A 23780-nucleotide genomic window follows, 5' to 3' on the forward strand; every position below is an offset into this window, starting at 1 on the left:
CAAGAAGTTGCCAAAGAACTCAGTGTCGATCATTCTATAGTTACTTGGCATTTAAAGCCAAGTTGGAAAGGTGAAAAAGCTCAATAAGTGGGTGCTTCATGAGCTGGCTGTAAAAAAAAAAAAAAAAAAAAAAAAGTCACTTTGAAATGTCGTCTTATTCTATGCAACAACGATGAACCATTTCTTGATCAGGTTGTGATGTGTGATGAAAAGTGGATTTACACGACAACCGGAGACAACCAGCTCAGTGGCTGGACTGAGAAGCTCCAAAGCACTTCCCAAAGCCAAACTTGCACCAAAAAAAAGTCATGGTCACTGTTTGGTAGTCTGCTGATCCACTACAGCTTTCTGAATCATGGGAAAACTTTACATCCAAGAGGTGTGCTTAGCAAATTAATGGGATGCACTGAAAACTGCAATGCCTCAAGCCAGCATTGGTCAACAGAAAGGGCCCACTTCACCCAACCACATGTCGCATGACCAGTGCTTCAAAAGTTGAAAAAATTGGGCTACAGAATTTTGCCTTATTTGCCATATTCATAACCTCTCACCAACCACTTTCTTCAAGGATCTCGACAACTTTTTGCAGGGAAAATGCTTCCACAATCAGCAAGAGGCAGAAAATGCTTTCCACATGTTCATCAAATCCCAAGGCATGGATTTTTATGCTACAGGAATAAACAAACTTATTTCTTGTTAGCAAAAATGTGTTGATTGTAATGGCTCCTATTTTGATTAATAAAGATGTCCTTGAGCCTAGTTATAATGATTCAAAATTCACTGTCTGAAATCACAATTATGTTCACACCAACCTAATATATGCATAATCATATAACTCAATTTCAAAAGCTTAGTTTCCCTCAGAGTTGATTAGTAGTTTGGCAGGGTATAGAATTTTAGATTAGAAATTTCAGGATTTTAAAGTCATTTCTTCAGTGTGTTCTACATTTCAGAGCTGTTGTTAAGAACTCCGAAGCCTTTCTGATACTTGACCCTTCTATGTACATTCTCTTTGAAAATGAGTGGAACTTTTTCTTTGCTTCCAGTGTTCAGAAAAATACATAATAATAGACATTAGTATGGATCTATTTTTTTTCTAGCATGTTAAGGCATTATGCATTAAGCAGGTCCTCTGCAAATTATTTTGGATTATTGTTTGTTGATGTCTTTGATTGCATTTTCTTTGGAATTTTTAAATTTGGGTATTGGACTTCTTATATGGCTTATCTTTTCTTTCCTATTTTTGTCTTTTTACTCTGATATCTGAAAAGTTTCTGTATTTTTATTTTCCAGCCTTTCTAGTGAATTTTTAAAATTTCTGCTAGCATCTTTTCTAAATTCTAAAATCTTTTTAAGAAAAATTATGAATGCTCCCCTTACCTTTCTAAACAGCATACTGACCTTACCTCATGCTTATAATATTCCTTATCTTATGATGATTTTCCATACCATCTTGTCCTTCTGAAACCCACTTAAAGGTTGGTGTCTGTGATCTTCTCTGGCAGTGAATTTCCATGATCATCTTCAATTTGTCAGACAATCCCTTCTACAGAATTTGTCATAGTTTAGCTCTTAACACCTTGACCTTTGCTCTCAATCCTCCTTTCCACTTTTCACTGACTCTGACTTTAGCTATTAAGTTTATTTTATTTTATTTTTTTTTTAGTGTAACAAATATAGATTTTAATTTATTTTTTCAGAGGATATTTTTGTTTGTTTGTTTGTTTGTTTTTTGTTTTGTTTTTAGCTATTAAGTTTATACTTGATGAGTCTCATCTTGCATGTTCCAAGTGTATCATGATATAAAGTATGACAAAGGTTGATCATAATTTGAAATGCTTTGTTTTAGCAAAATTATATAGACTTCTATACAGAAGGATCATTTTGAATGTTCATTATTATAATGTGCATTATGAATATCCAAGAAGGAGCAAGCATGTTCCAAATTTATTTGGTCTCAGATTCTTTGAATGGGGCATCTCATACCAGTATTGCTTGAGAGACACATTTTGGGAAATACTGCTTAATATTGTGATTGATAATGTCTCACCTTAATTTAGTTTTGTGCCAGAAATTGGGCATGGGATATTTTTACTTGGACATTCTGCTAACTCAGCAGGTCTAGAACCACATCTTCATCATCTTTCAAGCCACTATCCCTTCTCAATCTTTTTTAATCAGCATTTACCAGAGTTTTCTCATTCATTCCAGCTCAAAACCTCAGCATCATATTTGAATTTTCCTTCTTCATTTCCTTTACCCATTCAGCTATTTCTTATTTATTTATTAAATTGCTTCTTGAATTTGTATGTACTTGTTATCTATCTAGTTTAAATTCTCATAACCATATCTGGAAATCATCCTAACTGGCCAGGCTGTGTCAAGTTTTTTCTTAAACTAATCCCTTCTACAGCAACTACTTTTGTTAAAATACAAATTAAATCATGTTACTGTCCTGTTTAGGATCTTCAGCCAACTTCCTGTTGCCTCTTGAATAAAGTTTGCAGTGTTAACTGGTACGTTTAAGGTTAATGTCTCTATTAGCCTTCCCTCATTTAGTTCCTTGCTACTTCTCTAATTTTGCTATTTATTTGAGCTAAGTAGACCTCATTGTTCTAAAATTGTAAAGATATTTCCAGCTCTGAGCCACTTATTGACCATCTGCCTTGCATTAGTTCAGGCAGTATTTTTTTAATTTCATGGATCATGAAATCAATTATTTTGGTGTTTAAATTAAATTCATCTTTATTTTTAGTTGTTTGCTTAAAGATCATATCTGTATTATAGTTCTATATTTTCTTCTCATTAGGAAGTAATGATCTCTGCAAGATGTTCTTACATTTTAAAATCAGTTATTCAATCCTATGTAACATAGTACCTCAAGCTCAATTATTTAAAACAAAAAAAGTAGTTTATTTGTTCATGTTTCTATGGGTCAGGGGGCATCCCTGACAGCTCAGTTGTAAAGAATCTGCCTGTAGTGCAGGAGACCTGAGTTTGATCCCTGGGTTGGGAAGATCCCCTGGAGAAGGGAAAGGCTATCCCCTCCAGTATTCTGCCCTGGACAATTCCATAGATTGTATAGTCCATGGGGTCGCAGAGTCGGACATGACTGAGGGACTTTCACTCCACTTCACTTCACTATGGGTCAGTGACTGGCCAGTTTTTCTCCTTTGTCAGGGGTCATAGTGTCAGTGTGAGTGCTGAGACAGCTAGAGGTCTAAAATGGTCTCACTCCCATGGCTAGCAAGTTATTTTTGGTTCCTGATTGGGCATTCAGCTGGGGTTGTTATCAGGGACTTTGGTTTTTCTCTACATAGGTCTTTCCATGCAGCTGCTTGGGCCTGCTCACAGCATAATGGTTGAATCCCCAGAAGGTGCATTATAAGAAGCAAAGATAGAAGATATATACCTTTAAAGGCCCAGGCTCAGAAGTCAAAGCTTCACATCTCCCAGTGGTCATAACAGGTACCAAAGCTAGGCAAATTCAGTGGTAGGGGAAATAGACTCCACTTTGTGATAGGAGAGTAGCAAGGCCACATTGTTATTATTTTTTAAATATACTATAATATTTTATTGAAATATTAAAATTGTTATATAAGGATAATTAATAATTTGCCATCATTGTTACTATGACTGCTGCTGCAGCAAATTCACTATTTTGCTTCAGGTAAATGATTCTACCTGTTTGGGTGTCTGTTAGGATATATGAGGTGAAGTGGAGTGAAAGTCCCTCAGTCATGTCCAAATCTGCGACGCCATGGACTATACAGTCCATGGAATTCTCCAGGGCAGAATAATGGAGGGGGTAGCCTTTCCCTTCTCCAGGGGATCTCTGGATCTCTCATCTCTGTTTTTTCTTTTTTTTAAATTTAAATTTATTTAATTGGAGGCTAATTACTTTACTATATTGTATTGGTTTTGCCATCAACATAAATCCGCCATGGGTGTACACGTGTTCCCAATCCTGAACCCCCCTCCCACCTCCCTCCGCATAACATCCCTCTGGGTCATCCCAGTGCACCAGCCCCAAGCATCCTGTATCCTGCATCGAACCTAGACATTGTTAAAGAATATGTGAAAGGGGCGATGTTATTCCAGCTTTCTTTAGAAAAACAGCTTGTTGACACTGTCTAATGTTCTTTCTAGTTTTTTTTTTTTAAACTTCAAATTTTTAAAGACAAATTTAAACATATTATATATACACATATATACCATAATGTTGTTCAGTCCCTCAGTCATGTCCGACTCTTTGTGACCCCATGAACTGTAGCACGTCAGGCTCCCCTGTACTTTACTATCTCCCAGAGTTTGCTCAAACTCATGTCCATTGAGTCGATGATGTCATCCAACCATCTCCTCCTCTGTCACCCCCTTTTGCTCCTGTCCTCAATCTTTCCCAACATCAGGGTCTTTTCCAATGAGTCAGCTCTTCGAATCAGGTGGCCAAAGTATTGGAGCCTCAGCTTCAGTGTCAGTCCTTCCAATGAATATTCAGGGTTGATTTTCTTTAGGATTGACTAGTTTGATCTCCTTGTTGTCCAAGGGACTCTCAAGAGTATTCTCCAGCAGCACAGGTTGAAAGCATCAATTCCTTGGCACTATAATAAAATACCAGAGACTGGGTGGCTTATAAATGAGAGAAATTTATTTTTCAGTTTTGGAGGCTGGAAGTCCAAGATTGGGTGGCAGCGTGGTTGTGCTCTGATGAAGACCCTCTTGCAGATTGCTAACTTCTCAATGTAATCTCACATGGTGGAAGGAGCAAGGGAGTTTTCTCAGGCCTCTTTTGTAAGGCACTGATTCCATTCATGATGACTTTTCCCTTATAACCTAATCACTCCCCAAAGGCTCTACTGCCTAATATGATCAGCTTGGTGGGTAGGTTTCAACACATAAATTGAGGGAAGACACATTCAAACCATTGTATTTGCTGCAAGACATCTTGGTTACTTCTAAGTTTTGCCAATCATGATAAAGTTGGCATAGACATTTGTGTGCAGGTTTTGGCATAGACATAAGTTTTCAACTTATTTGAGTTAATATCAAGGAGTGTAACTGTTGGATCATATGGTAAGAGTATGTTTAGTTTTGTAAGAAACTACCAAACTATCTTCCAGTGTGGCTATACCATTTTATATTCTCACCAGCAATGAATGAGAGTTCCTGCTATTTTATATCCTCTCCAACATTTGTTGTTGTTTCTTTTATTTTTAGTGTGTGAAAGTGTTAGTCACTCAGTCATGTTTGACTCTTTGTGATCCCATGGACTGTAGCTCTGTCCATGGAATTCTCAGGCCAGAATCCTGGAGTGGATAGCCATTCCCCTCTCCAGGGGATCTTTCCCACCCAGAGATCAAACCCAGATCTCCTGTATTACAGGCAGATTCTTTACTGCCTAAGCCACCAGGGAAGCCCTTATTTTTAATATGAGGAAATGTTTTTCCTATTTTTATAGACAAATGACAGCATACCATAATTACTCCTTTTAAAACTGTAGAGTATATCACAGAGATCATGCCACAGTTATAAATATCACTTATTTCTTCTTTACAGGTGCAAAGTATGTCACTGTATTGATATAGCATGGTTTTATTTAACCCATCCCCTGTTAATGGACATTTGGGTTGTTTCCAGTCCTTGTTATTATAAATAGTACTTTAATGAATTCCTTGTCAACCTCTTTTTTTCTTTTTTCCCCAATGTATCTTTATAGTTGATTCCTAGAAATGGATTGTTAGGTCAAAGGGTATGTACTTGCATAATTCTGATATGTGTTGAAAAATTCCTTTCTCTGTAGAAGTTAATTTTTGCACTGAAAGCCTTGTGGAATCTTAGTTCCCTAACCAGAGGTCCAACCTGTGCCCCATGCAATGGAACTGCAGAGTCCTAACCACTGGCCCACCAGGGAATTCCCACATCTTGTATTTCCATAACAATGTATTAGGGTGCCTATATTTTCACAGCCTCATCAACAGTATGTTGTCAAACTTTTGGCCTTTTCCCAATCTGATAAAACAGAAATGACAACTCAATGAGGTTCTAAATTACATTTTCATTGTTATGAACATGGTTAAAAACCCTTTTAAAGTTCCACGTGCATTTCTTTTTCCTATGAACTTTACTCATATTTTTAGCTCATCTTATTATAGGGTTGTCTTTTTCCTTTCATTTTAGAAGCTTAAATATGTATTAGAAATATTAACCCCTTGAAACATATAATTTTCCTAATGAATCATTTAAGATTTTAAAATCTGTCTTTTTATAATCATGTCTTAAATTTTTATCTGATCAAATTCATCATTTTTAGTGTTTCTGGAGTCACAGCTTTCCTACTTTCAGGTTATGGAAGAATTCGATAGTGTTTCCTTTAATAAATATATAACCATAAAGGCAATCCAGTTTAGAGGGCTGAGTGAAGTAAGCCAGAAAGAAAAACACGAATACAGTATACTAACACATATATAAGGAATTTAGAAAGATGGTAATGATAACCCTGTATGCGAGATGGCAAAAGAGACACAGATGTATAGAGCAGTCTTTTTGGACTCTGTGGGAGAGGGAGAGAGTGGGATGATTTGGGAGAATGGCATTGAAACATGTATAATATCATATATGAAGTGAGTCACCAGCCCAGGTTCAATGTATGATACTGGATGCTTGGGGCTGGTGCACTGGGACGACCCAGAGGGATGGTATGGGGAGGGATGTGGGAGGGGGGTTCAGGATGGGGAACACGTGTATACCTGTAGTGTATACATATTGATGTATGGCAAAACCAATACAATATTGTAAAGTAATTAACCTCCAATTAAAATAAATAAATTTATTATAAAAAATAGATAAAATAAAATGAGAGGGAATCAAATAGAAAAAACATAGTATTCACTGCACAAAAAAGATCTTCATGACCAAGATAATCACGATGGTGTCATCACTCACCTAGAGCCAATGTGAAGTCAAGTGGGCCTTAGAAAGCATCACTACGAACAAAGCTAGTGGAGGTGATGGAATTCCAGTTGAGCTATTTCAAATCCTGAAAGATACTGCTGTGTAAGTGCTGCACTCAATATGCCAGCAAATTTGGAAAACTCAGCAGTGGCCACAGGACTGGAAAAGGTCAGTTTTCATTCCAATCCCAAAGAAAGGCAATGCCAAAGAATGCTTAAACTACTGCACAATTGCACTCATCTCACACACTAGTAAAGTAATGCTCAAAATTCTCCAAGCCAGGCTTCAGCAATATGTGAACCTAAGCTTCAGATGTTCAAGCTGGTTTTAGAAAAGGCAGAGGAACCAGAGATCAAACTGCCAACATCTGCTGGATCATTGAAAAAGCAAGAGAGTTCCAGAAAAATATCTATTTCTGCTTTACTGACTATGCCATAGCCTTTGACTGTGTGGATCACAATACACTGTGGAAAATTCTGAAAGAGATGGGAATACCAGACCACCTGACCTGCCTCTTGAGAAACCTATATGCAGGTCAGGGAGCAACAGTTAGAACCGGACATGGAACAACAGACTGGTTCCAAATAGGAAAAGGAGTACGTCAAGGCTGTATATGGTCAACCTGCTTATTTAACTTCTATGCAGAGTACATCATGAGAAATGCAGGGCTGGAAGAAGCACACGCTTAAATCAAGATTGCCGGGAGAAATATCAATAACCTCAGATATGCAGATGACACCACCCTTATGGCAGAAAGCAAAGAGAAACTAAAAAGCCTCTTGATGAAAGTGAAAGAGGAGAGTGAAAATGTTGGCTTAAAGCTCAACATTCAGAAAACTAAGATCGTGGCATCCAGTCCCGTCACCTCATGGGAAATAGATGGGGAAACAGTGGAAACAGTGTCAGACTTTACTTTTTTGAGCTCCAAAATCACTGCAGATGGTGATTGCAGCCATGAAATTAAGACACTTACACCTTGGAAGGAAAGTTATGACCAACCTAGATAGCATATTCAGAAGCAGAGACATTACTTTGCCAACAAAGGTGCGTCTAGTCAAGGCTATGGTTTTTCCAGTGGTCATGTATGGATGTGAGAGTTGGACTGTGAAGAACGCTGAGCACTGAAGAACTGATGCTTTTGAACTGTGGTGTTGGAGAAGACTCTTGAGAGTCCCTTGGACTGCAAGGAGATCCAACCAGTCCATCCAAAAGGAGATCAGCCCTGGGTGTTCTTTGGAAGGACTAATGCTAAAGCTGAAACTCCAATTTTTTGGCCACCTCATGGGAAGAGTTGACTCGTTGGAAAAGACCCTGATACTGGGAGGGATTGAGGGCAGGAGGAGAAGGGGACGACAGAGGATGAGATGGCTGGATGGCATCACTGACTCGATGGACGTGAGTCTGAGTGAACTCTGGGAGTTGGTGATGGACAGGGAAGCCTGGCGTGCTGCAACTCATGGAGTCACAAGGAGTCGGACACGACTGAGCGACTAAACTGAACTGAATAAAATTTTGATAGTTTGAAAGGTATCATTCTCATCTTCACAACAAGGAAAAAGCAGGACAAATTGAAAGTCTTCAATTCTTAGATTTGTCAAAGGACTGAGGCTGAAGGATTAATTGTTACTCCCAAAACTTGAGAGACAGGAAGATACAGAGAATCACAGTTTACCAGCAGCAGAAGCCCAGCAGCAGGAGCCAGTACTGGTAGGAATACTTTCAACTGTAATTTATGAACTGTTCAGTGGCTTGATGTTTGAAAATTAAAACTCCCCAAACTTGAGAGTTAAAAACTCCATGGGGCCCAATTTTAAGGGGTCTCTCTGGCTCTTCTGAGCTCTACCTCTAGGAGCCCCATCAGGTAGGTTCTCACTGTGTAGATGGGAGTGCTTCCAGTAGGAGGAGGGGGAAAGTAACCATTTTGAAATATGCCCAGAGCTTTCTGTTCTTAACAAGGATTTACCTTTAAGGGAAACTACTTTACCAGAGTCTGAATGACTGGGATTTTTGCGTAAGTCTAACTACCTGCAGGAAGGGAAATACCCAACTCAGACTCACTAAAAGACTTAAGACCTCATCATGGGGCCACAGGATACTTTCCCTCCCCCTAAACTTTACCCCAACATCACAGGGTTCCTGTGTCATATCAGGAGATAACTGCTAAAGAACTGCAAGCCTCAGATCCTATTTCAGAAGTCTCTGTGAAAACCCAAAAACTAAAGGGGAGACAAAAGCATGACACTAAAGGAACTTTATAGCTTCTGACAGCACAACTACAGTAAGCAGTAAACACTGTCTACTCTCATCCACATAAACATGAAGTATATAATGTCTTAAAACAATCAGTATAGACATAGTTATAAACATGTATATTCAATTGTTATTTAAAACGAGTTTCTTACTGGGGACCACAGTGAAAAAAGCTGAAACCGTTTGGCATAAGGAGTCTCTTGATTGTTCTCTACAGAACCAAATAGTACTAGTACCTATGCATTTATTCCCCATTCAAGTATAATAGTTTCTCACATTTCATGCAACAATAGCTCAGTGAAGACATGGACAAACTGGTACTTCTTAACTAGAACTAACTTTAGCTCTTCAAGTCAGGAAAAGTCCCTGTCCTAGCAATGCTTCTCTCTTCAGTTCAGTTCAGTTCAGTTCAATTCAGTCGCTCAGTTGTGTCCGACTCTTTGCGACCCCATGAATCGCAGCATGCCAGGCCTTCCTGTCCATCACCAACACCCAGAGTTCATTCAGACTCACGTCCATCGAGTCAGTGATGCCATCCAGCGATCTCATCCTCTGCTGTCCCCTTCTCCTCCTGCCCTCAATCCCTCTCAGCATCAGAGTCTTTTCCAATGAGTCAACTCTTCGCGTGAGGTGGCCAAAGTACTGGAGTTTCAGCTTCAGCATCATCTCCTCCAAAGAAATCCCAGGGCTGATCTCCTTTAGAATGGACTGGCTGGATCTCCTTGCAGTCCAAGGACTCTCAAGAGTCTTTTCTAACACCACAGTTCAAAAGAATCATTTCTTTGTGCTTCTCTCTTAGCTACCTGTAATACCCACTGTGCTTGCAAAAGATGCCAAAAAATCTGCTATCATCTTACTTGTGTTAGCCACAGTTCCCAATTGCAACATTGTTGTCTGTGAAACCAGCAGAGGTTTTCTAGTAAAATTAATGGCACACAACATCTTTCCTTCAGTACTAAACTGCTCAGTAATTTAGTCTTTTTAAGATACTATTGTGCTCTTTACTTCTTCCTGTATTTACAGCTTTATTCTTGCTCTTAGAACTCACCTAAACAAATCTCACCCAATTGAAAGATCAAATTCCTCTTTGATCTGTAAGTCTCATTTGTCTATGAAACTGCCTTGGCCCTCCTTTTGTCTCCAAGAGTCCAAAGAATTTATTTCCTGAACCATTATTTTTAACACAAAAATCACTATCACCATCAGTTTATTACTTAACTATTTCATACATATGAATCTTGACACACTTGTTATATTATAAGTTCCTGGAGTAGGCAGTCATTTCTTTTATATGCCATCTCAGTTGATCAAAGATGGGTTTACTCCACCTCATGCTGATGAGAATGCCCATTATTTAAAAGTTTCAAATAGGACTTCTCTGGTGGCGCAGTGGATGGGACTCTGCCTGCCAATGCAGGGACACAGGTTCGATCCCTAGTCCAGGAAGATTTCATGTGCTGCAAATAAACTAAACTCATGTACCACAACTACTAGGCCTGTGCTCTAGGGCCTGTGTGCCACAACTACTGTAGTCCACGTGCCCTAGAGCCCACACACCACTACTCCTGCATGCTGCAACTGGCGAAGCACGCTTGCCTAGAGCCTAGGTCCTGTGCTCCACAACAAGAGAAGCCACCCCAAAGAGAAGCCTGACCACTGCAACCTGAGAGCAGCCCCCACTTGCTGCAACTAGAGAAAGCCCATGCAAAAGCAATGAAAACCCAGCACGGCCAAAAATAAATAAATACAATAAAAAGGTAAAAGTCTTCAAATAACAAATGCTGGATGGTGTGGAGAAAAGAGAATCCACTTACATTATTGTTGGGAATGTAAATTGTTGCAGTCACTAAAAACTAAAAAGAGAGATGCCATATGATCCAGCAACCTCACTCCTGGGCATATATCTGGAGAAAACCATAATTCAAAAGGATACATGTACCCCAACGTTTGTTGCAGCAATATTTACAACAGTCAAGACATAGAAGCAACCTAAATGTCCACTTGCTGGAGCGGTGAGCTGCGGAGAGGAGATACCCCACGTCCAAGGTCAGGAGCTGCGGCTGTGCTTCACTGGACCTGCCATAAGAAGATATCCCACATCCAAGGTCAGAGAAACCCCAGTAAGACGGTAGGCCCTGGAGCAGCTGTGAGGAGATACCCCCTGTCCAAGGGCAAAGGAGAAGTCCCAGAGAGATGGTAGGAGGGACGAATTTGCATTTAGAATCAAACCCCATTCCCGCCAGATACTCAGAGGGCTCAAACAAACCTTGTGTGCACCAGGACCCAGGGACCCCACAGAGACAGAGACAGAACTATGTTTGAGCATTTGCTGTGGGGGTACGGGTCAGCAGTGGCCTGCCACAGGGACAGGGGCTCTGGGTGCAGCAGACTTCAGTATGGCATAAGCCCTCGTAGAGGAGGTCGTCATTAACCCCACCACAGACCTGCCAGAACTTACACAAGACTGGGAAATAGACTCTTGGAGGGCACAAACAGAACCTTGTGCACCAGGAGAAAGGAGCAGTGACCCCACAAGAGACTGACCCAGACTTGCCCGTGAGTATCCAGGAGTCTACAGCAGAGGCGTGGGTTGGTGGTGGCCTGCTGCAGAGTTGGGGGCAATGAGTATAGCAGTACATGCATGGGATCTTTTGAAGGAGGTCACCATTATGTTCATTACCATCATGATAGTTTGGCCCCAAGTAAACTGCAGGGAGGGAACACAGCACCACCCATCAACAGAAAATTGGTTTAAAGATTTACTGAGCATGGCCCAATCAAAACAAGACTCAGCTTCCCCCTCAGTCAGTCTCTCCCATTAGGAAGCTTCCATAAGCCTCTTATCCTTCTCCTCCAGAGGGCAGACAGACTGAAAACACAATCACAGAAAACTAACCAATCTAGTCACAGGGACCACAGCTGTGTCTAATTCAATGAAACTATGAGCCATGCCATGTAGGGCCACTCGAGACAAATGGGTCATGGTGGAAAGTTCTGACTAAATGTGGTCCACTGGAGAAGGGAATGGCAAACCACTTCAGTATTCTTTCCTTGAGAACCCCATGAACAGTATGAAAAGACAAAAAGATAGGACACTGAAAGATGAACTTCCCAGGTTGGTAGGTGTACAATATGCTACTGGAGATCAGTGGAGAAAGAACTCCAGAAAGAATGAAGAAATGGAGCAAGCAAAAAACAACACCCAGTTGTGGATGTAACTGGTGATGGAAGGATGGTCTGATGCTGTGAAGAGCAATTTGTATAGGAACCTGGAATGTTAGGTCCATGAATCAAGGCAAACTGGAAGTGGTTAAACAGGAGACGGCAAGAATGAACGTTGACATTTTAGGAATCAGCGAACTAAAATGGACTGGAATGGGTGAATTTAACTCAGATGACCATTTTATCTACTATTGTGGGCAAGATCCCTTAGAAGAAATGGAGTAGCCATCATAGTCACCAAAAGAGTCCAAGATGCAGTACTTGGATGCAATCTCAAAAACGACAGAATGATCTCTGTTCGTTTCCAAGGCAAACCATTGAATATCATGGCAATCCAAGGCTATGCCATGACCTGAAGTTGAACAGTTCTATGAAGACCTACAAGACCTTTTAGAACGAACACCCCAAAAAGATGTCCTTTTCATTATAGGGGACTGGAATGCAAAAGTAGGAGATCAAGAAATACCTGGAGTAACAGGCAAATTTGGCCTTGGAGTACAGAATGAAGCAGGGCAAAGGCTAATAGAGTTTTGCCAAGAGAACACACCGGTCATAGCAAACACCCTCTTCCAACAACACAAGAGGAGACTCTACACATGGACATCATCAGATGATCAAAACTGAAATCAGATTGATTATATTCTTTGCAGCCAAAGATGGAGAAGCTCTATATAGTCAGGAAAAACAAGACCAGAAGCTGGCTGTGACTCAGATCATGAACTCCTTATTGCCAAATTCAGTTTTAAATTGAAGAAAGTAGGGAAAACCACTCGACCATTAAGGTATGACCTAAATCAAATCCCTTATGATTATACAGTGGAAGTGAGAAATAGATTTAAGGGCCTAGATCTGATATATAGAGTGCTTGATGAACTATGGACAGAGATTCATGACATTGTACAGGAGACAGGGATCAAGACCATTCCCATGGAAAAGAAATGCAAAAAGCAAAATGGCTGTCTGAGGAGGCCTTATAAATAACTGTGAAATGAAGAGAAGTGAAAAGCAAAGCACAAAAGGAAAGATATACACATTTGAATGCAGAGTTCCAAAGAATACCAAGGAGAGATAAGAAAGCCTTCCTCAGTGATCAGTGCAAAGAAATAGAGGAAAACAATAGAATGGGAAAGACTAGAGATCTCCTCAAGAAAATTAGAGATACCAAAGGAACATTTCATGCAAAGATGGACTCAATAAAGGACAGAAATGGTATGGACCTAACAGAAGCAGAAGATATTAAGAAGAGGTGGCAAGAATACACAGAACTATACAAAAAAGATCTTCATGACCCCGATAATCATGATGGTGTGATCACTCACCTAAAGCCAGACATCCTGGAATTCAGAGTCAAGTGGGCCTTAGACTGCATCATTATGAACAAAACTAGTGGAAGTGATGGAATTCCAGTTGAGCCTTTTCAAATCCTAACAGATGATGTTGTGAAAGTGCTGCTCAATACGGCAGCAAATTCGGAAAACTCAGCAGTGGCCACAGGACTGGAATAGGTCCGTTTTCATTCCAATCCCAAAGAAAGGCATTGCCTAAGAATGTTGAAACTACCGCACAATTGCACTCATCTCACACACTAGTAAAGTAATGCTTAAAATTCTTCAAGACAGGCTTTAACAATATGTGAACTGTGAACTACCAGATGTTCAAGCTGGGTTTAGAGAAGGCAGAGGAACCAGAGATCAAATTTCCAACATCTGCTGGAACTTTAAAAAAGCAAGAGAGTTCCAGAAAAATATCCATTTTCTGTTTTATTGACTATGCCATAGCCTTTGACTGTGTGGATCACAATACACTATGGAAAATTCTGAAAGAGATGGGAATACCAGACCACCTGACCTGCCTCTTGAGAAATCTGTATGCAGGTCAGGAAGCGACAGTTAGAACTGGACATGGAACAACAGACTGGTTCCAAATAGGAAAAGGAGTATGTCACCTCCCTTTGTATATTGTCTGTATATTGTCACCCTGCTTATTTAACTTCTATGCAGAGTACATCATGAGAAACGCTGGGCTGGAAGAAGCACAAGCTGGAATCAAGATTGCCAGGAGAAATATCAATAACCTTAGATATGCAGATGACACCACCCTTATGGCAGAAAGTTAAGAAGAACTAAAGAGCCTCTTGATGAAAGTGAAAGAGGAGAGTGAAAAAGTTGGCTTAAAGTTCAACATTCAGAAAACTAAGATCTTGGCATCTGGTCCCATCACTTCATGGGAAATAGATGGGGAAACAGTGGAAACAGTGGCAGGCTTTTTTTTTTTTTTTTTTTAATGGGCTCCAAAATCATTGCAGATGGTGACTGTAGCCATGAAAATAAAAGACTCTTACTCCTTGGAAGGAAAGTTATGGCCAATCTAGACAGCATATTAAAAATGTGAGACATTACTTTACCAACAACGGTCTGCATAGTCAAGGATATGGTTTTTCCAGTAGTAATGTATGGATGGGAGTTTTGGACTATAAAGAATGCTGAGTGCCGAAGAATTGATGCTTTTGAACTGTGGTGTTGGAGAAGACTCTTGAGAGTCCCCTGGACTGCAAGGAGATCCAACCATTCAATCCTAAAGGAAATCAGTCCTGAATATTAATTGAAAGGACTGATGTTGAAACTGAAACTCCAGTACTTTGTCCACCTGATCCAAGGAGCTGACTCATTTGAAAAGACCCCAGTGCTGGGAAAGATTGAAGGCGAGAGGAGAAGGGGACGACAGAGGATGAGATGGTATAAGGCATCACTGACTCAATGGACATGAGTTTGGTTAAACTGAAGGAGCTGATGATGGATAGGGAGGCTTGGTGTGCTGCAGTCCATGGGGTTGCAGATGTCAGACATGACTGAGTGACTGAACTGAACTGAACTGAAATGTCCACTGACAGATGAATGGATAAAGAACATGTGGTACAGATACACAATGAAATACCACTCAGCCATAAAAAAGGATGTAACAATATCATTTGCAGCAACATGGATGGACCTAGAGATTATCAGACCAAGTAATGTAAGTCAGATGCCGTATGATGTCATTTATATACTGAGTCTAAAATATGCCACAAATGGACTTATTCAGAAAACAGAAACAGACATAGAAAACATATTTATGTTTTAAATGTTACTAAAGGGGAAAGAGGGTGGGCGAGAGATTATGAATATGAGATACAAACTACTATATATAAAAGAGATACCTACTAGGCTTCTCCGTCCATAGGATTCTCCGGCAAGAATACTGGAGTGGATTGCCATTTCCTTCTCCAGGGGATCTTCCCGACCCAGGGATCGAACCCGGGTCTCCCGCATTGGAGGCAGATGCTTTAACCTCTGAGCCACCAGGGAAGCCCTATATATAAAAGAGATAAAAAGCATGATCCTACTATATAGCATAGGGAACTATATTCAATATCCTATAATAAACCATAATGGAAAAATAATATGAAAAAATATATATAACTGAATCACTTTGCTGTACACCAGGAACTAACACAACATTGTAACTCTACTTCAACTAAAAAAATACAGAGATTGCCATGCAGCAGGTACTCAAATACTTTTTCAGTGAATGGATTCATGAGTGACTCAGTAAACCAATTCTCCTTTAAGAAATATAGTTGTGGGTATGGTGGCTCAGAGGTTAAAGCGTCTGCCTGGAATGTGGGAGAACCAGGTTCGATCCCTGGGTTGGGAAGATGCCCTGGAGAAGGAAATGGCAACCCACTCCAGTGCTCTTGCCTAGAGAATCCTGTTCTCAGGAGCGAGGAGCCTGGTAGGCTACAGTCCATGGGGTCGCAAAGAGTTGGACACGATTGAGCAACTTCACTTCACATATATAGATATATATTTTCATTTATGTTACTTTTATGAATACAATATGTTATTTTAAAGTTCAGAAAACCAGAAATCCATGATATGAGACCTGTTATTGTAAAAATGTCTTTCTAGAATTTAAAAATTATACTGATGATGCTAACCCTCACAATTGCAAGGACATTTAAAAAGATGAATAAGGGGGTTAGTCAGCCCTCTAGTCAGATGACAGACCTTTTTAAGTCAGCCTATTTAGATACTTCCTTCTGCATGTGGAGCTTCTAATTAACTTATGAACTCATAATTCCCTGGGGTTTTGCCACAACATTCATCAATTTAGTTTTCTCAGTGACACATAAATGCCATTCAAAACATACTTCTAAGTAAAACTCCCTTGTCATTTTTGTTTTTCCATCTCAAAAGTATTTTCTACTATAGGATGATGAAAATTCAAAGAATAAAAAATATATAATTGAGTTGTATTCCAGGTATAAAGAGCTGGGAAGATCCCTAGAGAAGGAAATGGCAACCCATTTCAGTATTCTTACCTGGGAAATCCCATGGATAGAGGAACCTGGCAAGCTACAGTCCATGGGGCCACAAGAGTCAGACATGTCTTAGCAGCTAAACCATTCTGTACCACCAGGTACAGAATCTCATTCCTCAAGTTGACATAACATTAGACAAGCAATGTTTCAAACATTCAACATAGGTATTTCCTTATTTAAATCTGCAAGCTCTTCCCTAAGTATCAACATCTTTGGAAACACTGATCTATCTTCTAATCTATACTGGAATTTCTTTTGGATTTTTCGGGTCTATAAGTACTTATTGATTAATTTTTTAAAAGGAAAATATCTGAAAAACCTATTAAATCTCCCCTCTCGGTCTCTCAATCTAGGGTCACTACTTTTGACTTTAAAACTACTGTCCAAGTAGCAAATAACCAAGCAAATTAACTGATATCTTTTAGTTCTACCTACAAATAATTCCGATTGAGTTCATGCATCTATGTACATTCAGACTCTTATATGGTTTTCCTATATAAACCAAGCACTTTTATAGACAATATAATTCTTCCTTATTTTCAGCAACAAATCCATTCAAAATCTGTTAGCCAGTTTTTGCTATAACAAACAACCCCAGTAACTCTGTGGGTTATAACAACAAATGTGTATTGATTGCCTAAGTTCATGAGGGTGGAGGCTCTGCCGAGTTTGGTTGAGCTAAACCTTGGCTCCATAAAAAGTATCTTTTCAAAGGAGTAAGCTAGTTAGCGTCTTGGACATGCTATTCTTATTTTGGAGGGAAACATCAGAACTGGGTACCAAACCATGCACAAGGTATGGCACATTTGCAAGCACATTTAAAACTTCTACTGAGGCAATTTATTTGCCAAAGAAAAGTAATATCACACAGGCCAAAGTCAGTGGAAAGGAAAATAGACTGTCTCACAGAGAAGCATGGCAAGGGTATGGAGGGAATAAATATTTGTGAAATAATGTAACCTACCACAGCCTGCTCTCACAAACATTCACTTCCTTCCCATAAACAAAATGTAATCACCAGATCCTAAAGATACTCCAAGCTCTGAGCTAAACCTCTAGCTTGAAATTCAGGATCTTGAGTTTATATCATGCCCAAATGTAGCTCTATTGAGCCAAGTCCTATGAAATAAAACACTTGTTATTTGTACCTACTTGTGATAAAATGCATACCTTCACACCCATAATAAACTAGTGTAACCCCAACAAACACTCTCATTTAGAAAGGGGAAAAAAGGGGGGAACCCAGAAATTACTGGTTCACAGAAGGTCTGAAATCCCATGAAGGAATTGTTACAAGGTCTACTAATCTCTGTGTAAGGAACTTTCCTTAATCAATCTTTGGTTTTGTTTCCTAGGAATAGCTTCACAGTCTATTGTACTTCATGACTCTTGACTTTACCTTCTGAGGAGTCCTTCCTTTTCCAATATCCTCTTCAGGAGAAATGTCCATCTTTGGCTGCCAAACAGCTTCTTCATCCTGTCAAAAAAGTTGAGAGCTCAAGGGTAGTTTTATTGCTCAAACAAGCACAAACTCTTTTAATTCAGGCTGGTAGTAGTAATTTTGGCACACTACAATTTTTAAAAAAACATTAGTGTTTTGGATATCTTTGTTTCCTATTAGTGCTTCCTGCCAACAGCCAGATTCATAATTAGAAGCCATTCTTTTAGGCTTAATTACAGGTAATTTGTACTTTTTAGGCTTCCATTAAGCCAGTCTATGGTATCTTTACCAGGAGCCATTCTGTACAAGTGAAATGACTTACTAGGGATTACTTTAAAGGAATCAGCGGTCTTAACAAATAATGTGGTGACAACAGTCTTGATTTGGTCTTTGCTCCCCAGTCTGAATCACCACAATCATCATATTATTATCATTAACTGGGCTTACTTTTACTTAATAGGGTGAAAATATTAACTTTTCATATTCATGAAGGATGACAAAAACTCTTTATAAGCACTTTATCATATTGCTTTTTGAAGACTATTCTTGTCTTCTTGTGGGGCCCTAAATGGGAAACCTTAAAAAAGATGGGTTAGCTTTGCAGTTGGAAACTAAGATGGCGCCTGGCGGAAGAGAGAGGGGCGTGGTCTATGTTAAAGTTTTTGATTGGCTCTCTTGATTTCCGTGCACGTGGACAGCGGGTGATCACCATAGACTCCTGTTATAATGAAGGCACATGACGATTTGACCTTTAACGTGATTGGTGCAACTGTGGAAAGTCCCTCGCAAAACCCCCTTGCTTGCCTATATAAACCAAGAGTTTGTGGCAATAAAGCGGAACTGCTTAGACGGAACCCCTGTCGCATCTGATTGCCTCTTGCTCGCCGAGGGGCTGGGTTGGCGGACAGCAGGCTCACCTCTCCTCCGGACCCCTCGGCTTTGCTGAGGGAAGTTCCACTTCCTCTCTCTTTCTGCGGAGCACCCCCCCCCCCCCCCCCGCATCTTCTGATCTTTATAATAGGCTTCTCCAAGATGATAGATAAGTTGTTCCTTCTCCTATTTATCCACTTAAAATTTCTTTGATGGTATACTGAAAATCACCTACTATCTTGAAAATACATGTTACTATATGAAAATATGGTAATTTCATATTCAGCATTTGCTCAACTTGCCAAATTGCTGATGTACTTTAATTCACCACAAATAATTAAAATTATTCCATGTAATAGAATGTACACAGAATTAGAAAATGACTATCCATGCCCTTGATTTGGTCTTTGCATTGAGTCTTTGTCTTAATCTGCAAATGATTTATTGGCTGGAGATGAGAAATACTAATATCTTTCAACTCTGCCTCTGGATTTCTGCATCCTTCTTTTCCCCTTCATTCTCATTTGAAAAAATTCCAATGATTTACTGAGTTTATTCTTCCTTACAAAGCCTAATAATCAATTCTGGCTACCAACATTCTGTCTTGAAAATTCGTTGAAAGTTTTAAGGTATATTTTCTGACTTTCAAGTTATCTCAGGTAGCAGTATTACCAAAATTTTCATTGTTGCATAGAATAGGTCATTTTTCCAGCCTCCTTTAATATCAGGGGCTTCAATAACAGGCACAGTACAAATAACCTCATATTTGAGTTTACTCAGTTCAGTTCAGTCGGTCAGTTGTGTCCAACTCTTTGCGACTGCAGCACGCCAGGCCTCGCTGTCCATCACCAACTCCCGGAGTCCACCCAAACCCATGTCCATCGAGTTGGTGATGCCATCCAACTATCTCATCCTCTGTCATCCCCTTCTCTTCCTGCCCTCAATCTTTCCCAGCATCAGGGTCTTTTCTTTTCTTTTCTTTTAATCAGCGTCTTTTCAAATGAGTCAGCTCTTCGCATGAGGTGGCCAAAGTATTGGAGTTTCAGCTTCAACATCAGTCCTAGCAATGAACAACCAGGACCGATCTCCTTTAGGATGGACTAGTTGGATCTCCTTGCAGTCCAAGGGACTCTCAAGAGTCTTCTCCAACATCACAGTTCAAAAGCATCAATTCTTCAGTGCTCAGCTTTCTTTATAGTACAACTATTGCATCCATACATGACCACTGGAAAATCCATAGCCTTGATGAGACGGACCTTTGTTGGCAAAGTAATGTCTCTGCTTTTAAATATGCTGTCTAGGTTGGTCATAACTTTCCTTCCAAGGAGTAAGAGTCTTAATTTCATGGCTGAAATCACCATCTGCAGTGATTTTGGAGCCCAGAAAAATAAAGTCTGACACTGTTTCCATTGTTTCCCCATCTATTTGCAATGAAGTGATGGGACCAGATGCCGAGATCTTAGTTTTCTGAATGTTGAACTTTAAGCCCACTTTTTCACTCTCCTCTTTCACTTTCATCAAGAGGCTTTTTAGTTCTTCTTCACTTTCTGCCATAAGGGTTGTGTCATCTGCATATCTGAGGTTATTGATATTTCTCCTGGCAATCTTGATTCCAGCTTGTGCTTCTTCCAGCACAGTGTTTCTCATGATGTACTCTGCACAGAAGTTAAATAAGCAGGGTGACAATATACAGCCTTGATGTACTCCTTTCCCTATTTGGAACCAGTCTGTTGTTCCAAGTCAAGTTCTGACTATTGCTTCCTGACCTGCATATAGGTTTCTCAAGAGGCAGGTCAGGTGGTCTGGTATTCCCATCCCTTTCAGGATTTTCCACAGTGTATTGTGATCAACACAGTCAAAGGCTTGGCATAATCAATAAAGCAGAAATAGATGTTTTTTTGGAACTCTCTTGCTTTTTTGATGATCCAGAGGATGTTGGCAATTTGATCTCTGGTTCCTCTGCCTTTTCTAAAACCAGCTTGAATATTTGGAAGTTCATGGTTCATGTATTGCTGAAGCCTGGCTTGGAGAATTTTAAGCATTACTTTACTGGAATGTGAGATTAGTGCAATTGTGCAGTAGTTTGAGCATTTTTTGGCATTGCCTTTCTTTGGGATTGGAATGAAAACTGACCTTTTCCAGTCCTGTGGTCACTGCTGAGTTTTCCAAATTTGCTGGCATATTGAGTGCAGCACTTTCACAGCATCATCTTTCAGGATTTGAAATAGCTCAACTGGAATTCCACTACCTCCACTAGCTTTGAGTTTATTGTTGTTGTTGTTATAGCAATGATATGCTTCCACATATAAATTTATTAATCAATTTTTGTTGATTATTTGTGGTGACAAATAACCCCAGTTCTGGCAACTTGCAACAACAGTCACTTACTCATATTACTGGGTTCTGCTAGGCTCTTTTGGGTTCAGCTTGCATTGCTGTGTGTTCTCTCTTTGAATCAAGTCTGAGGAGGAGCCACTGTCTGAAAGATGTCTTCCTGACAATGGAAGGCAGGAATAAGAAGAGTGTCAATCACACAAGTGCAGTTAAAGTTTCTGTCCAAATGTGTTATATCTGCTCACATCCCATTGGTTAAAGCAAACCACACAGCCCAAAGTTAACAAAGGTTAATGGGTGAGGGGAACAAATGCTGATCATAGGACAGCAAGGAAAAGAATGAAGAAAAAATAAAATCTACTTCAGGAAATATTTACTAAACAACAAACAGTGTTTCTTGCAAGTGCTAAAGATATTCTATAAATAAAGTAGATCTCTGATCTCAGATAACTCATTCTAGTGGAGAATTCTGCAAGTACAGAGGCAATCAAAATGTAATGTGAGAAGTGTATAGGGACTCATGTCACTTAGCCTAGAATTAAGGCTTTAGGGAAGGCTTCCTGGAAGAAATGGTAACTGAACCAACACCTGGATGGTGAACAGGAGTTAGATGGTGAAAGAAGTTGAGGAGCAGTGGACAGGGAGAGAGTTCTCAGCAGCTCAGGATGAGCAAAGCCTGAGGCCACGAGAAAACATAGAGAACCAAAAATATGTGAGTATGGTTTGAGGACAGAGATCAGTCCTCTCAAATACACAGAACAATGGCTGAATACTTCATATTAAAAACATAAATGCTGGCTTTAAAGCTGTGGAGTCACAAGTCCCATAAATAATTTCATATTAGTATACTGTTATTCATTGGGAGAAAAAAAAAATTCCCTGTGCCTTTCAGAGGTGGAACAACCCAGAGAGCATGGGCATTTTATACATAAACCAAGCCAGGGTGAAATGCAGAAATAATAGGATTAAACTGTTTTGTGGCCTGGCACTTTTCTCCAGCATGCTTTGTGGGAGAAATCCTCAGTGCTGAAATAGAGTGAATGCTGTTAATGTGGTAATTATTTTATTATCAAGGGCAACTACTGGCAAGAAAAGAATTGCCTTGAGGTTTATAGTTTATGGCATTGATCAGAAAATACAGTTGCTTCTGTCAATTAACTACTTTAACCAGGTTTTAGAAAAACAGAAATGAAAATGCAGTTTTAATCCATCATGTTTCAAGGGCATGGCTTTGAGTTTGGTCTAAGCAGTGTGAAGGAATCTGAAAAGGATCCCTTCACAGGGACTGCTCTGAGGAAGTATCTAGCAAGCTCACAACATGGAGAGGCTCCCCTGTCCTTTTAAAATGGGCAGCTGGGGAATGTTAACATGCTGATGACAAACATATAAAAAAATAACACTTCTGGCTCAGTTTGTACTCAATGTGCATGTATTTTAAAAGGAGGTATCTTGTAAGTGTCAGCCATAAACTGCTTTCAAAACAAGTTCTTTTTAATATAAATTTATTTATTTTAATTGGAGGCTAATTACAATATTGTATTGGTTTTGCCATACATCAACATGAATCCACCATGGGTGTACAAGTTCTGGTAAGAGAACTTAAGCAGTTCAGGAAATGAACACTTTAAATATTCACCTTTAAGACACTCTTTGTACTTCCCTTAAGCACCTGTGTAGTTCTGCTGCCCTAAATCTGTAAGGACCAGTCATAAGAAGAAAAGTCAGAGTGAAAACAAAAATCCAGAATCATCAAATTTGAGATCAACTAATGATATGGTATCATAAAAAGACACATGACCTTTTTATCACCAAAATCCTGAACACGTGATAATGTATTTGTATCAACTCCAACCATTGATTGTCATGTTGTTGGTGAGTTTACACCTGTGATCTTGTCACAGGCAAAAGTACTGAGAAGGCAAAGTATGAGTATGTTGTCTTCCATTCCCCCAGGATCTCACTTTTGCTACAAAATGATCTCCTTTTCTCCACTCAAGTGTCTGTAACTGCCCTCACTGGCTGCTTAACCAAGCTCTGGATACTGTGCTAATCAAGTATGTATGTAATATAACAATAGCGGTAACCATGTTTCTCTCATCTTAGAGATAAGAAAACTGAGATACCCCAAACATTAATAATTTTCTCAAGCTCATAAAGATAGTAAAATGGTAGAGGTAAGATTCAAACCAGATCTCTTTGACTATAAGCACATTCATAATTCCAACCACAACACTGCCATCTGCGTTTGGATGGTTTCTTCCACACTGGAAGCTGTGGCTGAGGGAAGGAAGCAAACTAATCTTAACATGTGAATGACTACAGCCCATCCTCCTTACCCACACTCCCAAATCA

At 39.6% G+C, this 23780-nt stretch overlaps 1 long non-coding RNA gene across 1 annotated transcript in view; it reads right to left on the reverse strand.

The window, feature by feature from the left end:
• Positions 15722 to 23780, reverse strand: part of LOC102188518 — a 123621-nt gene continuing 115562 nt past the window's right edge. The window contains exons 3-5 of the long non-coding RNA XR_310536.3: positions 21483 to 21588; positions 18183 to 18260; positions 15722 to 15771 (exon numbers count right to left, since the gene is read on the reverse strand). This is a non-coding gene — a long non-coding RNA (uncharacterized LOC102188518). The remainder of the gene's footprint in view (positions 15772 to 18182; positions 18261 to 21482; positions 21589 to 23780) is intronic.

Source organism: Capra hircus, chromosome 14, assembly GCF_001704415.2.
Source record: "Capra hircus breed San Clemente chromosome 14, ASM170441v1, whole genome shotgun sequence".
Taxonomy (NCBI): Eukaryota; Metazoa; Chordata; class Mammalia; order Artiodactyla; family Bovidae; genus Capra; species Capra hircus.